The sequence below is a fragment of the Marmota monax genome, unplaced genomic scaffold (assembly GCF_021218885.2).
Source record: "Marmota monax isolate L192 unplaced genomic scaffold, Marmota_monax_Labrador192_F-V1.1 WCK01_AAM20220418_F8-fsc00050, whole genome shotgun sequence".
NCBI classification, from domain to species: Eukaryota; Metazoa; Chordata; class Mammalia; order Rodentia; family Sciuridae; genus Marmota; species Marmota monax.
The window spans coordinates 9,437,335-9,452,746 of record NW_026694552.1 but is presented as its reverse complement, the minus strand read 5'-3'; positions in this window follow the sequence as shown (position 1 = coordinate 9,452,746).

Genomic DNA, 15,412 nt, shown 5'->3' with positions numbered 1-15,412 from the left:
TACTTGAATAGGCAAAGGTATACAAATGTCCACTAAGTATAGGTAAAGATGCTCAACAGCAGTAATCATTAAGGAAATACAAATCAAAATCACAATGAGATATCACCTCACTCCCATAAAGAAGTTTATCATTAAAATAAAACAAGTGTTGCAAGCATATAGAGACATTAAAACTTTTGTGCACTGGTGGCAAGAATATAAATAAAATGGTGAAGCCATTATGGAAAACAATATAATGGTTTCTGGAAAAAAATTGAAAATAGAGTTATCATATACCTACTTCTGAGTATATATAAAAAATGAAAGTGGGATTTCAAGGATATATTTTCACAACTGTGTTCTTTGCATTCACAATAGCCATGAGGTAGAAGCAACCCATCACCATCAACAGATGAATGGATAAACAAAATGTGATACATAAGTACAATGGACTATTATGTAGCCACCTTAATAAGAGAAGGAATTTTGACACATGGATGAACCTTAAGGACATTATACTAAGTGAAACAAACCCATCACAAAAATTTAAATACTTAATAATTCCACATATATGAAGTATTTGCTGTAATCAAATTCACAGAAAGAGAAAGTAAAATGGTAATTACTGGGAACCAAGGGAAGGGAGAAATGAAGAATTGCTGAATGATTTAGAGTTTGAATTAGACAAGATAATAAGGTTCTGGAGATCTAAAATATGTGAACATATTTCACACTGCTGAACTGTAAACTTAAAGATGGTTAAGATAGTAAATTTTGTGCTACACGCATTTGATCACAATTATATCTTCAAAAGTCTTTTTAAAAAATGTGGTTGGGATCAATGTTCATGGGAGTTCCTTCTCTCTCCAGAAAATCTTAGCTCCCCCAACCCCAAGTTTTCCAGAGCACTCCTCCTAAGCCTCCATCAGAAAACTTTTTTCAGGCAATGGGAAGAATGGGAAGGATTCTCTCTGACCAGGCTCCATGAAGACCCCTTTCTCTCTCCCCAGTCTGAGGAGTCCTCCCTCCTTAGCCCAGTGGATAGTCTTAGTCAATTTTGCATGTGTTCATGGAATGTATGTTCTCAGAGGTACTGGACGAGGGCTATCGAGGAGAAGGAGAAAGGTGTGGACAGCTTGTTCCAGCTCTGTAAGTTATAAGGAGCTCTCTGCTTGTCCGGCAATGGCATAACTTTGTAGATTTCAGGCAAGCCTGTGCTTCCTCTGAAATGTTCTTTCACTGCAGGCACAAAAACACAGTAAACTGCAATCCAAAAAAAACCTGTCCACCCGTGAATGGCGCTTTGTAAGCAGGTTAATGTATAACACTTTAGAAAGCTGGGCAGGGAGCATGTTTGCTTTTCCAACAGGAACCACATCAGGGGTGTCAGATGCCAATAATCCCAGGATTCCGTGGTCACAGGCTTTGAATCTGCAGCCAAACTTTGGCATCCAGACGTGGAGGCCAGTGATTTCCAACCTTTTACCACCAAGGATCCCTTTTATTATTTTTCCCCCTGTGGGCCCCACGTTTGGAAAGATTTGTATCTAGCAAAGCTACATTTATTATGGAATAATTCATTTCCCCAATTTTTTACTCATTCAGAGCTTCTAATCCACATGAGATAACCACACCAAACTAATATAATTTCAGTCAAAAGTAAAGAAATATGATATTGTACTTAGTTCTCTGTGGCTTTGTCTTGGCTGAGTTCACAATTGCTATTAGGCTTTTTTAACATTGAAAAATAGTTTAATGACACCAGTTACTACCTTCAGAGACCCCAGACTGAGAACTGCCAGTACAAAGCAGTGAAGCATTGATAGGATGACCATCAGTTTAAGAAGCTCCAAAGTCCACAAACCACAAATAGAACAAAATCTGTTCAGTAAGACCTGCTTTAATTCACTAACTTTTCCCTAGGTTGAGATTGCTTTTCCATGTAAAGGGAATGATGAAAGAGATTGTTTCTAAAATAAAAATAATACTTGTTTATCAAGCACCCATTAGGTACCTGATATTGCAACAGATCAAGTCCCAGATATATGGATCTGCCTCCCCCCAGACCTGATGCTTCCCAGATCTAATGCATTCTCCTTCTAGATCATGGATCTTAAGTCAGAAGGTATCATAGAGGCTCATCTAATCCAAGCACTCCTTACCACTCTGAATACAAATGGATGGACATATCTGTGTGTCTGCCTGTGCTACTATACAGGAAGCCCCTGGGGGTCAAGGACCTTGTCCAATTATTTTCTGTATGTCTGCATACCAACGACCAGTGCAGTGCAGTACCCAGCATCAGCAAATGCCAATAGAATGAATGACGTTAACTTCTAGGCTTGATGAATAGTTCAATTGCTCAGAATTTTCTAGAAGTTAGACTGTGAGCTTCTTAGGAAACAGAGTCATAATCAATTAACTGTTTCCAGTGCCTAGCACAATGTGGTCACTCAACGAATGCCTGAGTGAACAAAGTAATGGATAGATTCCGTTTTCAAAGAGCTGGTACCCTGAGGCTGAACACTCAGTTATTACAGGCACACAGGTCAAGGGACACAGATATAACTTATTCCTCACCATTTATTTTTGTGAGTTGTCACTGAGTCCCCTTCTGTCTTTGGCCAATAGTTACCCACCACATCCCCCTTCTTTGAGACTCAGAAGAACTCCCCTCTCTCCCACATCTCATCACCCTCAACCTTGCCATTGTTTGCATACATAAACCCACACACATTCATCTGATAAAAGAACATGGGTCAGAACCCTGGCACCCCATTTTGGAAAGATTGCTGACCCTTGCTCTAAAAGAAGCTCAGAAAGGACAGAAAATGAGTGCAGCCTAGACATGTCTCTCCCTGTGGTGTCACTGGGTGTAATTTAAGCAGAGGCATTCCTGCAGTTGTTACACCCAGGCAAGTGTGGGGAATGAAACAGTTGTCTGTGACTGATTTAAACTGTGGTTTTTTGACAACTGTGCCCTGGATTGAAGTGTCCCATCTGTTAATTTTAGTGTCCAAGGGAGCTGTGAACATGAGCTCCAACAGCAGCAGCTTCAATTCTGTGGGGTCCTTGACAACTCAGGAAAAGTTTCTATCCCCAAACCAAATTGAGCATTTTTTCTATATCTAAGTGCTGTTTAATTAATACAGTTATTTCTGGAAGGCTCCTGCAGGGCAGGAACAAGGTGGGCAGAACATAAGGGAGTCGAAAGAGAATGGGGGGTCTCTTTTCAAATATTTATGAAATAAGTAAGACTACTCTTATGCAAAGGTCACCAAAAGGCCCTCTTCTCAAATTTCCACCCTTACCCCCATCTTCACCCCGTCCCCATCCCCCCATCTCTAAGCTAAAGTCCCATGACTGCCTCTGTTTCTAGCAAAGGCATTGAAGGCTCCCATTCATATTTCAATATTATTAAGACATTACCAACTATTAACATCTACTGTGACTTTATCATGTTTGTGCTCAGGAACATAAGTGAAAATGGTAGGATTTGGATAGAACAAGGAAAGAGGATTAATTGTGAGACAAAAAGATATTTCTTAGGAAATGTGGTACTGTGTGAGATTTCCAGTGACAAAAGGTGAGGACTATGTGCCAAAGGGCATAATGGAGGTAGTGAAATCCAAGGAGATGAGAGAGCAAAATGTGGAGGTGAAGTACCCAAGGTACACAGTTTCATGATAAGTGGACCCTTACTTGCCATTTCCATTCCAGAGGAACTTGACAAGAAAGAAGTTTCAATTATATTATCCACCCTCAGTGGCAGCCTTCCCAGCTGCCCAGTCAACTAATCCATGACTGTCTTTATGGCTATATTTGGCTAGGCAGGCTCCTGTGTCTCCACATACCAGTTTGTAGAATTCACATAAACTCTTAACTCCAGATTTAGGCTCTACCCAGTCTGATATTCCATTATTTGCCAACATGACTCTGAAGTCAGATCCCACCCATCCTCCTTACTCTTCTTCTGTAGGACCCATACCAACACACATCCCGTTTCCATCTAATGCAAGACCTTCAACTCTAAAGATCTCTTTTCCCCATGCCTCAAATGCTTACTTTCTCTCAAAACCTTATTATCCTTCCAGGCTTAGCTCAAGTGTCACCCATTCCACAAAGAAGTTTCCCTTGCAACCCTTAAGAGGAGACTTATAAAGTCTGGTTAAATTGTCACACTTATCTTAGAAGTGTTTGTGGATGCCCTATCCCTGTGGGTGTCCATGCTTTTCTGGATGGGGTATCTCAGGATTTGAAGCTTCTGGAGAGTGAAAAATGGAAGGAAGGAAGGAAGGAAGGAAGGAAGGAAGGAAGGAAGGAAGGAAATTAGTTAGTGTAAGAATGTCTTGATACCCTAAACTTTGTTCCAGCTAATCATTGCACCATGGCACAATGAAATTGGCCAGGCCTTGCCATGAGAAAACTTGAATTTGAATCTCAGCTCTGCTTCTGAGAGATCTATTTTATAGAATGAAGACTAGGCAAGACAATATGTAAGAAGCATATTGCACATGATAAGTGCTTGATCAAAGGGAGATGAATCAGAAGTGCTAAGGAAGCGCTTACTTGCTGTATGTGGAACATCAGTTCCTTTGGAGAACTGTGCCTATGTTCTTTCTCTGAACCTGTCCCTCCAAGTGCTTTCCAGCAGTCCAAACTGCCCATCACTCTTGTAACCCTTTTCCTTTGTTCTTTACTTAAATGATCCAAGATTTAGCCTAACCTCAGGGTGGGAGCAGACCTCCTGTGTACTTTAAAGCAATTATCAGGTCTGCAGTCTCTGGGCTTTGGTTTTGTCATTGCCTGGTAAGTCTACTGTGTGCCACTATTTTTTCTCACAACCATTCCTTATCTACTTCTTCTTGTCACTCATCTTACCAAATCCAGGCTGAAACTTACAGGCCTAATTCAATATCCTCATCTTATGAATCCTATACCCATGCCCTATCATTTTTAATGTATCCCACACATATTGATACTTGATTATACTATAAACAGTTGTACAAAATGGAAATGTTTCATTTCTCTTTGTCTTGTTTACCCCAAGCAGAATGGAAGAAATCTGAGAGCTAGGGTAATCATGTCTCTCTTTTTTGTATTCTTGAATTCCTTTGAAAAACAAGCTCTATGCTAGGTACTGGAGCTATGGAGATGAACTTGACATAGACCCCCATCCTCAAAATGAGAAAAACACCTCAAAGATTTGAAAGGACTGTTATGCCATTTGAGGTAGCTGGCCAGGGGAAGATATTCAATATGTAGCAAAGGGCATGTGGAAAAGCCCAAGGAAAGGAAAAGTCATGCCATGTTCTGGGATGATTAAAAGCTATGTAATATGGGCTGGGTGACTAAGTGGTAGAGCACTTGCCTGGCATGTGTAAGGCACTGGACTCGGTTCTCAGCACCACATAAAATAAATAAATAAATAAATATCCATCAACATCTAATTTTTTTAAAGCTATGTAATACAGTGTAGGCTTTGGTCACACAGTAGAAAATAAGGCTGAGGGTGAAGTGAGGTTACCTCTGAAGTGCTTGGAAATAATAGAAAACCCAAAGAGGTTCCTCTATCAAAGCAGTTATCACATTCTATATCAATTATTCATCAACTTGTCAGTTCACTCTAAAACCGTGGTTCTCAACTGGGGGTGTTTTGCCACCCATTGCATCTGGTCATATGTGTGGAAATTTTGGGTCGTCATGACTTGGATAATGCTAATATCTTCTAGTTGGCAGGGGCCAGGGATATTGCTAAACATTGAACAAGCATAGAACAGCCCCCTACAACAGAGTTATCTAGTCCTTTATGATATGTCAATTGTATTGAGGTTGAGAAACATGTCCTACAAGAACGTTATATGATTCTTGAGGGCAGAAACTGTCTCTAGCTCTAAGACCCACCAAGGTCCTTAGGCATCATGAGTAATTGGGAGCTTAATGAATAATAAATGAATGAAAAGCTGACTGATGCAAGATCCTTTTCTGGGAAAATTATATATCTGAGTAGATACTCCTCTATTTAGTTCCTCTTTTCCCCCAACACACATTCCCTGTTATCTCTGTCTCCACCTATTAGAATATAATGCTATATGAGGACAGAGATTCTTTCTTTTTCCTTATCCTGTCCCCAGCAGCTGGATGAATAGTTGGCAAATGTTAGGTGTTCATAAATGTTCATTGAATGAGTAAATGGTAGACTTGATGGTTGGGCCTAGGGATAGAGGACAGAGAAAGTCAGGGCTTGAAGTGAGCTATTAAGATGCAGAAGCTAGAGACTGGTAGCATGGATTTCTTTTTTTTAATAACTTTATGTTATTATTTATCTTTATGTGGTGCTGAGGATCTAACCTAGGACCTTGCACATGTGAGTTGAGTACTCTATTGCTGAGCCACAACCCCAGCCCTCTTATATATTTTTTAAGTTGTTGATGGGCCTTTATTTATTTATATGCAGTGCTGAGAATCAAAGCCACTGTCTCACACATGCTAGGCAAGCACTCTACCACTGAGCTCCAACCCCAGGCCCTGGCATGGATTTCTTTGAGTTTATTCTATTTGAGATTTACTCGGCTTCTTGAATTTGTAGGTTTATATCTTGACAAATTTGATGGTGTTTTAAGCTAGATTTTCTTCAAATATATTTTTGTACTCTTTAATTTTTCCTTCCAGAACTTCAATGGTACAAGTGTTAGTGCTTTTGTTATTGTCCCACAGGTATCTGAGTCCCTGTTCTCTTTTTAATGTTTGAGTTCTTGGGTTTCTTTTTATGTTGGATACATTTCATTGATCTGTTCTCAAGTTCACTGATTCTGTCTTCTATTATCTCAGTTATTGTGTATTTCAACTTTGTAATTTCCCTTTTTTTAACATTTTCTATTTCTTTGCTGAGATTTTTCACTTTTCAATTTGTTTCAAGATAATTAGTAATTTCATGCTGAAGTCAATTAGCACTGTATCACCTTGTTCAGTCTTTTTGCTGCTATTGGGGGTGAGGACTCAGCTTACTGCTGGACTAACACTATTTTGATGGGGGAATTAAAGCATCATTTGTTTCTACCAGGCAAGGCATAAAGATCAACTCCCCACTTAGCCCTACTGACAACCTAGAGGAGTGGTTTACATTTGTTCCATTGATGTTTAGTTGCAATAGGGTAAGTATTGCCAAAAAAAGATTTTTCCATTGTTAAGTTACTCTTTTTCCCAGCTATGTGACTAAGGGGAACAGGCCTTCCTTGGAACATTTTGACTGTGCTTGCTGGAAGTTCCAGGTTGGAGGTTTCTACAACATCCTGTCTGAGATATATGGTGGGGGGAAGCCCCAGAGAATTCAAAGGTGTGTTATTTCTGATTCTTAGACTGTCTGCCTTCTTCCAAACTTCCAATCTTCCTATGTTTCTTTGTTGTGTTTTGCCCAGCATTTTTAGTTTTAAGAAGGAGGACCTGGAGGCTGCAGAATGCAGTTCAGTGGTAGTGCACTTGCTTAGCATGCATGAGACCCTGGGTTCAATCTCCAGCACCACACACACACACACAAAAAGGTGGACCTGGGGTTCAATCTCCAGCACCACACACACACACACAAAAAGGTGGACCTGGGCTCAGGGGTGGAGAGTGGTACTACTCTCTCTTGTTCAGAACTGGAAGTCTGGCTCATGCATTTTATTCTTACCTTCTTTCAGACATCAGATCAGGCCAGCCACCACCTGCTGGGAAAGGCTTAGGGGTACATGTATAAAAATCAGACTGGCTGCTATTCTGAGATGTCTTACATTTCTACCCACCATGAGAGTTTCCACAGTACTTTCATATCCATGATTCTATGTGATTCTCAAACAATCCAATGAGAAAAGTACTATTGTTATTATCTCTATCTTATAGAAGAAGAAACTGACACAATAGAGATGAATTAATTAGCACAAGAATGGGAAAGTTGGCATATGAGTCCAGGCCTCAGGACTGTAGTTTAGTGCTCTATGTATGGCAACACATTTAGCCTGAGCTACTTCTCACCAGCCTCCCTTTTGCCAACGGGCACCAGATTTTTCCAGCTTGCCTTCTGCTTCTGGGCTCTTCCCTCTCTTATTCTATATCTGGTCTATGTGGCAGCAGTCCATTCCATCAGTCAGCAGGGATTTTTGACATACCCATCATCATCGCTGCACAGTGAATGGGTCCCAAAGGGCCACTTGGCCCTCAACCATCTCAGTCAATCCAGTAGGGAGGGGCTGGGAAGGAGTTGATGTTCTGCTTTCTCTAGATGTTGCAGCTGTGGGGATTTATCATAAATATTAACTGGGGCCAGGACATGTGTAGTCACACAGGACTCTGTGCTTAGAGGGGCCTCCCGCCTATTTTAATGTTCTGTAGTTGCTGTCATGAAATTCCTAATACATTTTGGACAAGAGGCCCCACACTTTCGTTTTACACTGGGCCCAGCAAATTATTTAACTAGTTCTGGCTGAGGTCTATTGTGGCCAGGTCTCTGGAGTACAGTTCATTCTCCCAGCAAAGAGCAGAGGAACAAGCAAAGTTACAGCCTTGAAGGAAACGCCCCAAAGCATGAACTCTCCTTTGAATTTCACACCACACTCCCATTTCCTTGCACTCAGTCAGCTCACATTCCCTCCAAGGCTTAGCTAGACTGCTCAAAAATACCAGACCATTGTAACTTCATCTTTTGGAAAATATGCCCATTGGATTAGAGAGAATACATTTGAATTATAGATAAACCTTCTCACTACATATCATCTCTTAGTTTTGAAAATTTTAAGGTAATTATGTATGCACACCAAATTGTAAAAAATAGTACAGAGATCCTGCTTTATTCTTGTCTTAGCTTTCCCCAGTGGTAACATTTTGCAAAATTCTAGTACACCATCACAAATAGGATATTGACTTTGATATAATTCACCCATCTTATTCAGATTTCTCTTTACTTATAGTTATCTGTGTGTATTTATTTTTATACAATTTTATCACATTAGGTTCATGTATTCATTGTCACAGATCCAAGATATTCAACAGTGCTATCATATCAAGGATCCATCATGGTATTGCTTTCCTTTTTATAACCACACCCACCTCCCTCCTGCAACCCTCACTCTCAACCCTTGGCAAACACTAATATAGTCTTGGTTTCTAAAACAAGAACATCTGGGCTGTTTCCAGTTTGGGGTTATTACAAATATCACCTCCATTTTTGAACATGTGTTCTCATGAATTCACAGCCACTTAAATGCTTAATAAAACAAGATTTATTTAAATAGTTTTTGAATACTCTATTAGTCAATGCTTATTTTCAATTAATAGGCAACCTGCTCCAAAGAAAAGCAGGAGAGCTTTGGAGTTGGAATAATTATTTTTTTTAGAAGTGGGGCTCCACTATTTCCTTCCTTTGTGGTCAGAGGCTTGTTACTTAACAACCCCTGTCACACATGTTCCCTCCAGAAAGAACAATACCTCTGCCACAGAGTTGTTTTTGTGATGATTAAATGAGATAGCATATTATGGTTCCCAGTACTTTGGGGATTTTCATACTATAGTCCTTTCATTCTTGGCTCCAATTGAAGAGGAGAGACGAGTCTAAGAAACTGAAAAGTCAGAATTGTAGGTTTTTTTAAAATGCAGTTTTAATACTCCTAAGTATTTACAACAAGAGAAAATAGGACAAGAATACAACAGGACTTATAATTAGCTTAATGAGGCTTCTAAAGAGCTCTAGGAGGGAACTGGGAAAATTTATTTTAACTGAGTCAAACAAGACCTCTCTCCATCCCCCTGCTCCCTCTGCCAACATGGAGGATGCTTAATTAGTTTAGCAACTCTTTTCTTCCAAGATCCTTTTATATCAAGCAATAGCCTCCCTTAGTCCAATTTTTCAAAAATCCCAAATTAGAGGAGGCCAGATGAATGACATTTTTCTGGGATTGAAAAGGAGTCCTTTCCCTATGTTGGAATTTTTTTTTTATAATTCTGTTTGTTTGTAGCCCCTTCCCTACCTTTATATCACCTTCAGATTTAATGACAACTCAAGGCTGCCTCCTCCCATGTTTTCCAATTCTATCAGTGTTCCCAGCTCTCAAAGGACTCTTTATGCACATGCAGCTCTGGCAAAGAGATACTATAATTCCTCCCAGACCTTCCCATTTCTAAGTTTTTAAATACCAGAAGATGATTTTACTTTTTTCAGAGAGAGAGAGAGAGAGAGAGAGAGAGAGAGAGAGAGAGAGAGAGAATGAATATGAATGTGTGATTCACTTTTCTTGCTTTGTTGCTACTGACTTTCCTTCTGAATATCTCTGGAGTTCATTGCCAAGTATTTATTGCATACCTACTGGTTCCTGTCCCTGTACTTCATACTGTGAAGACTGTAGAAGTGCAAAAACCAAAGATGCTATCCTCCAGGAGTTTGTAGACTGAAGAAATTAAAGTATGTGCACGCTACATGGAAGAATAATTAACCAGACCCCTGAGTGATACTGACTCAAAGTGAGATGATTATTCAAAGAGGTTGGATCAGTGAGAGAGGAAGAAGACTTTGCAGAGTTAATAAGATTGCAGAATCAAAAAACAAACAAGATCTGTGTAGATAGAAAGGTGAGAAAAAAAAAGGTCATAGTTGGGGGACAACTTGGATAAAAGATAGAGGCAGGGTTCAATCATGCCAGCCTTCGAACACTCACTTATCATGAAGTACATGATGTTTGGCTTTGTCTTTCACTTTTCCTTTTAGTTATTTGGCTCCATCCCATCTTGCACATTGCTTTGTGATCTGTGAGTTCTGGATCACACTAATTTTTGCCTTTTTGCCTCAACTTCTGACTTTGCCCATTCCCTGATCAATTCTCTGTGGCTGACCCTTCCTTGATTATAATTTATACCTAAGACTTAGATGATATCTATATCTAAAGTGTCACCCCTATGCAACCTTTCCCAACCCCAAGTTTCGTGGCTTAACACCAGCCCAGTGGTGGTTAATTTCCTGAAAAATTTGTCTAGCCCTAAGAAAGAAATTGAGCAAAAAGACCAGCCAGACCAAATAATGCAGAAACCAATCACTTGGTGGAGAAAGGCTCCTAATGACCCAACAGAGCAGTATGAATATGATATAGTCAGAGATTATCCACCACTGTAACCATTTGTTTCCATTACTAGAGACAGAGGTTTTGTTTGATTAATACTGAGAAACTAGAGCCCTTTCGATGACAAGGCAAACAAATGCTTCCCTTGATTAAAGGATGTGGAGCTCACGATGATGGCCCAGTGAAGCATATTTTTGTGTTAACCAGGCCAAAGGGAAAGACATCCAATTTACCCCCTTTCAAATATTAATTGAACTCCACCCTATGCTGGCCCATGACTACTTGGTTTGGAAGCTGACAATCCATCCTCTTTGTGGCTTCTGTTTACACTTTTACTGGCCTTGAGGGATTGTAAACTCAAAAAAGCCAGGGACTGTGGCTAGCTAGCCAAAGCCAAATGGTACTACCCTACACTACCCTACACTACTGAGCCATACTACACTAGTATACACCTCCCTCCACCACCATTAGCACACCAGGTGCAGCTGGAATCCCCTTTCCAACATAGGGAATTCTATTTTATAACCTAGAGATGGAAAATGCCTAAGATAGGGAATTGATTGAGCTAGGCATAAAGCTGGAAAAGGCAAAGGGGCAGAACCCAAGACTGAAGTGAAGTCTGAGATGAAATTAATGAGAAAGAAAATAATGAGATGAAAATAATGGAGAAAGAAGCCATTAACTTGTTCCCCAAGCCCTAGGCTATTGGGTGAAAAACCTCTATTACTATTCCCACAAACTTTGAAAGAGGTTGGTTTAAGATAATTAAAATGTACCACTTTATCCAGATAATGGAATAATGAACAGTGAAAACTGAAAACTTCCACAAAATTAATTAATGGCTGATCTTTAATTTATTGAGAGCTGAGATTCATGGTTCTTGTTGTTCACCATTATATCCTCAGCACCTAGCATAGTCTATAACACATAATCAGAACTCAGTAAATGCTTGTTGAATGAATAAATGAATTATAGTAATAATGACAGCAAGTAACATTTGTTGAACCTTAATTATAGGCCAGACACTCTTCTAGGTACTTTACACATATTAACTAGCTCATTTAATCCTCACAAAAACCCTCCAAAATAGGCCCATTATTATTCCTATGTTATAGAGCAGGAAACCAAGGATCAGGAGAACTGTGCCTTGCCCTAGGGTGTTTAACTAGTAAGCAGCAGAGCTTGAATGACTAGTTCTTAAGGAAAGGTTGGAACACTCTGGTTCTCTCTTGACCATTTGTGGCCCCTGTGTTCATAATGATCAACCAAGTAGAGTCTGAAGCATACCCAAGGTGCTTTATTATTTTTCTTACTTCCCCCACTTGGGATGCCATCTCAGTCTCCTCCATCATCGCTACCAACATATTCACACATCACTTCCTTTTTTCCTTTGATCTATTCATTCTTCAAGATTCAGCTGAAAGTTTACCTCTTTGATGAAACCTGCCTTGAAAACTCTTGTTAGATGATCTCTCTCTGACTTTGGAATTCATATAGCACTCATAGGCCATACCACTCACTTGTTACTGGAAAGCTACACAGCATTCTGGTTAAGAGGCAGACTTCAGAGACAGACAGGGTGGGATTTAAATCCCAGCTCTGCCAATTTACTAGGTGTGTGACTGTGGGCAAGTTACTTAACCTCTCCCTCAAAGAGCATGATCTTTGAACTGGAAAGAGAATTAAAGCTCAAGATAGATGAGGAGATAATAAGGGAGTACTTAACTACCTTCAATGAGTTCAAGTTTCCAGACCCAGACAAATTACATCCGAGGCTACTGAGAGAATGTGCAGATGTGATCGTAGTGCCAATCTTGTTAAACTTTGAGAAATTATGACAAAGAGAAGAGCTGAGAGATGGAAAGAGGAAGACAAATAATAAAATCCTAGTGAAGGTGAGTGGTGGTATTGGGGGTGTGTGAAAAATGTAGATCTTGGAAACTGAAGACCAGCGAGCACAGCGTTGATCCTTGGCAAAAGTACAGAATGCACTATTAAGCAGGTAATTTGTGAGGCTTTAGAAAGGGAGCGGAAATCACTAGGGGTAAGCATGAACTCAGTAAAAGCAAGTCATGCCTAACTAAGCCCATTTCCTTTTTGAAAGGGTATCTAGAAGGGGAGATGACAGGAATACCACAGCATAATGTATCTGGATTTCAGTAAGACATCTGAAAGAGTCTTATATATATCTTGGTAGAGATGATGGGAAAATAAGAGCTGGATAGTAGCAGAAGTTTCATGGATTGCTTCAATTTGAGCAACAGTATTAAAAGCGACTGTTAATAAGGAGAGAACTCTAAGGTTACACTGCAATATTCTGTCCTGGACCCTATCTTATTCAAAACATCTATTACTCTGGCTGATCAAATATGCAGATAAAAACTTAGTGGTATACGATATGCACTCTCAGTTGGGGCAATATTGCCTCTAAGGGCAAAAATTGGTTCTCGAGGAGTAAACAATTATCTTTTATTTTTATATATAGAAGACAGATATACTTGCAGCACATAAACACATACACAGTATATCTCTATTATTATAGTGTTTAGGGAATGTTGTAGGAAAAATGTCTAAAAAGACTCTTCAGTGATGCAATAATGAAAAAGAAAATGTTGGGAAAGGGAGTAAAGGAATAGGTTGAAATAAACAAGGCAATGGTTTTTGAATACAAAATCCAGCACCCAAGTTTAAAGTCAATTGTGCAAACAGAATAAGGCACACAATAGTAGTTCATGCAAGAAACTACAGAGGGTTTTAATTAAGCTACAAGCTACACACTAGCAGGTTTATGCTCAAAAGACAACCAGAGTGGCAAAAGATCTGGAAACCATATTCTATGAGGCATGGTTTAAAAGAACTGTGGATGTTTATGCCAGAGAATAGATGACTTGGGGTGACATAATAGATATCCTAAAGGGCTGCCACATGAAAAAGGAATTAGAAAATTTGTGTGAAGCTAATTTTTGCTCAATCCAAGGAAAATGTTTTTAACAATTAGTGAATGTCCAAATATGGAATAAACTGCTTTAGGAGGGTGAGTTTTCCATATTATTTGGAGGATATTTCTGCACTTAGTGGGAGTGTACATATGGCCTCCAAATTTCCTTTCAATTTTCAGGTTCTATGATTTCCTACTTTCTTTTAAAAAAAACAATTATGGAGGTTCAAAATATGGCTAAATGTGAGCCCAGGCAAACCATCCTCCTTTGATTTCTAAACTCAGATCCTACCACATGGGGGATATTTACTTAAGAAATCTCTCACTCTTGAACAAATTGGGTACAAATATTTAAAGTCCTAACTCTCCTGGGCTCTGGCATTTTGTATTGCCCCCTAACTCTAGTTTGATTTCCATCTTGGCATAGAAGGCACAGAGGGAGTTGTAGCGAAATGTCAAGGGGGAGGTCTCAGAGCCTGAGTTATAAAAATGCTCAGATCTGTTTCATAAAAATATTGGTATGGGGCCAGTGGGCGGGGAGAGCAGACTTCCTTTCCTTGTTAGGCTCTACCTCGCTCATTTGTTCTCTCTCCTGCTCTCTCTCTCTCTCTCTCTCCTTCTCCCCTTCCCTCTCTCCCCCCACTTCCTTTCATCCTTCATCTCTTAGATCTTCAACTAACCAGAAGGAGGGTCAGTACAGAGGTAGGGGTGGAAGTTAATTTCAGGTTCAAGGGCAAACAACACACCAGTCAGGAAAGCTGGTGAATGAGATAATGGGATCCTTCATCATTTGTGAACATGAAATGAACAAAATAACTTGACAATCATATCCCTGGAATTGTATCCCAATGAATATCCCAGGACGAAGGGAGCAGGACCTTGACTGGGATGTGGCATAATTTTTTACAAGGGTCTGAGCACCCCACCAAAGACTCTTGGTTGACCTTTCAGAGTAAACACAGTTATTTGCTCTGCTTTTCACATGGCACTGCTTGGTAAAATCTGGGTTGCACTGTTGTTAGAAATTTGGCTTCTCATGGCTGCCATGGAATCAAATGCCATTCACCTCCTTTCTCCCTGCCCTTGACCAAATGTTACCTGCTTTTTCACAAAGTGACCTTTTCTTCCCTGCATCCCATTAGCTGCTCTTTCATTTCCATTCCCTTGCTGAAGTCCTCATCACTATCATAGATGTGATTTTTGTAAGAGGGCCATGTCTGCAGCCTAAGCTCACAAGAACTTTGCCAACACTTCAACATTTTCCTCCCTGTGTCCTCTCTTGGGTAATGCCCATGCCTGCTGTGTTAACCCTGGGACAGAAAAGTCAGAAACCTATCAGACCCTCTCCCTGAAAGTTTTATTTCTCTGTGGAACACACACAAAAAAAAACTTTCAAAAGTGGCTTTCTAGC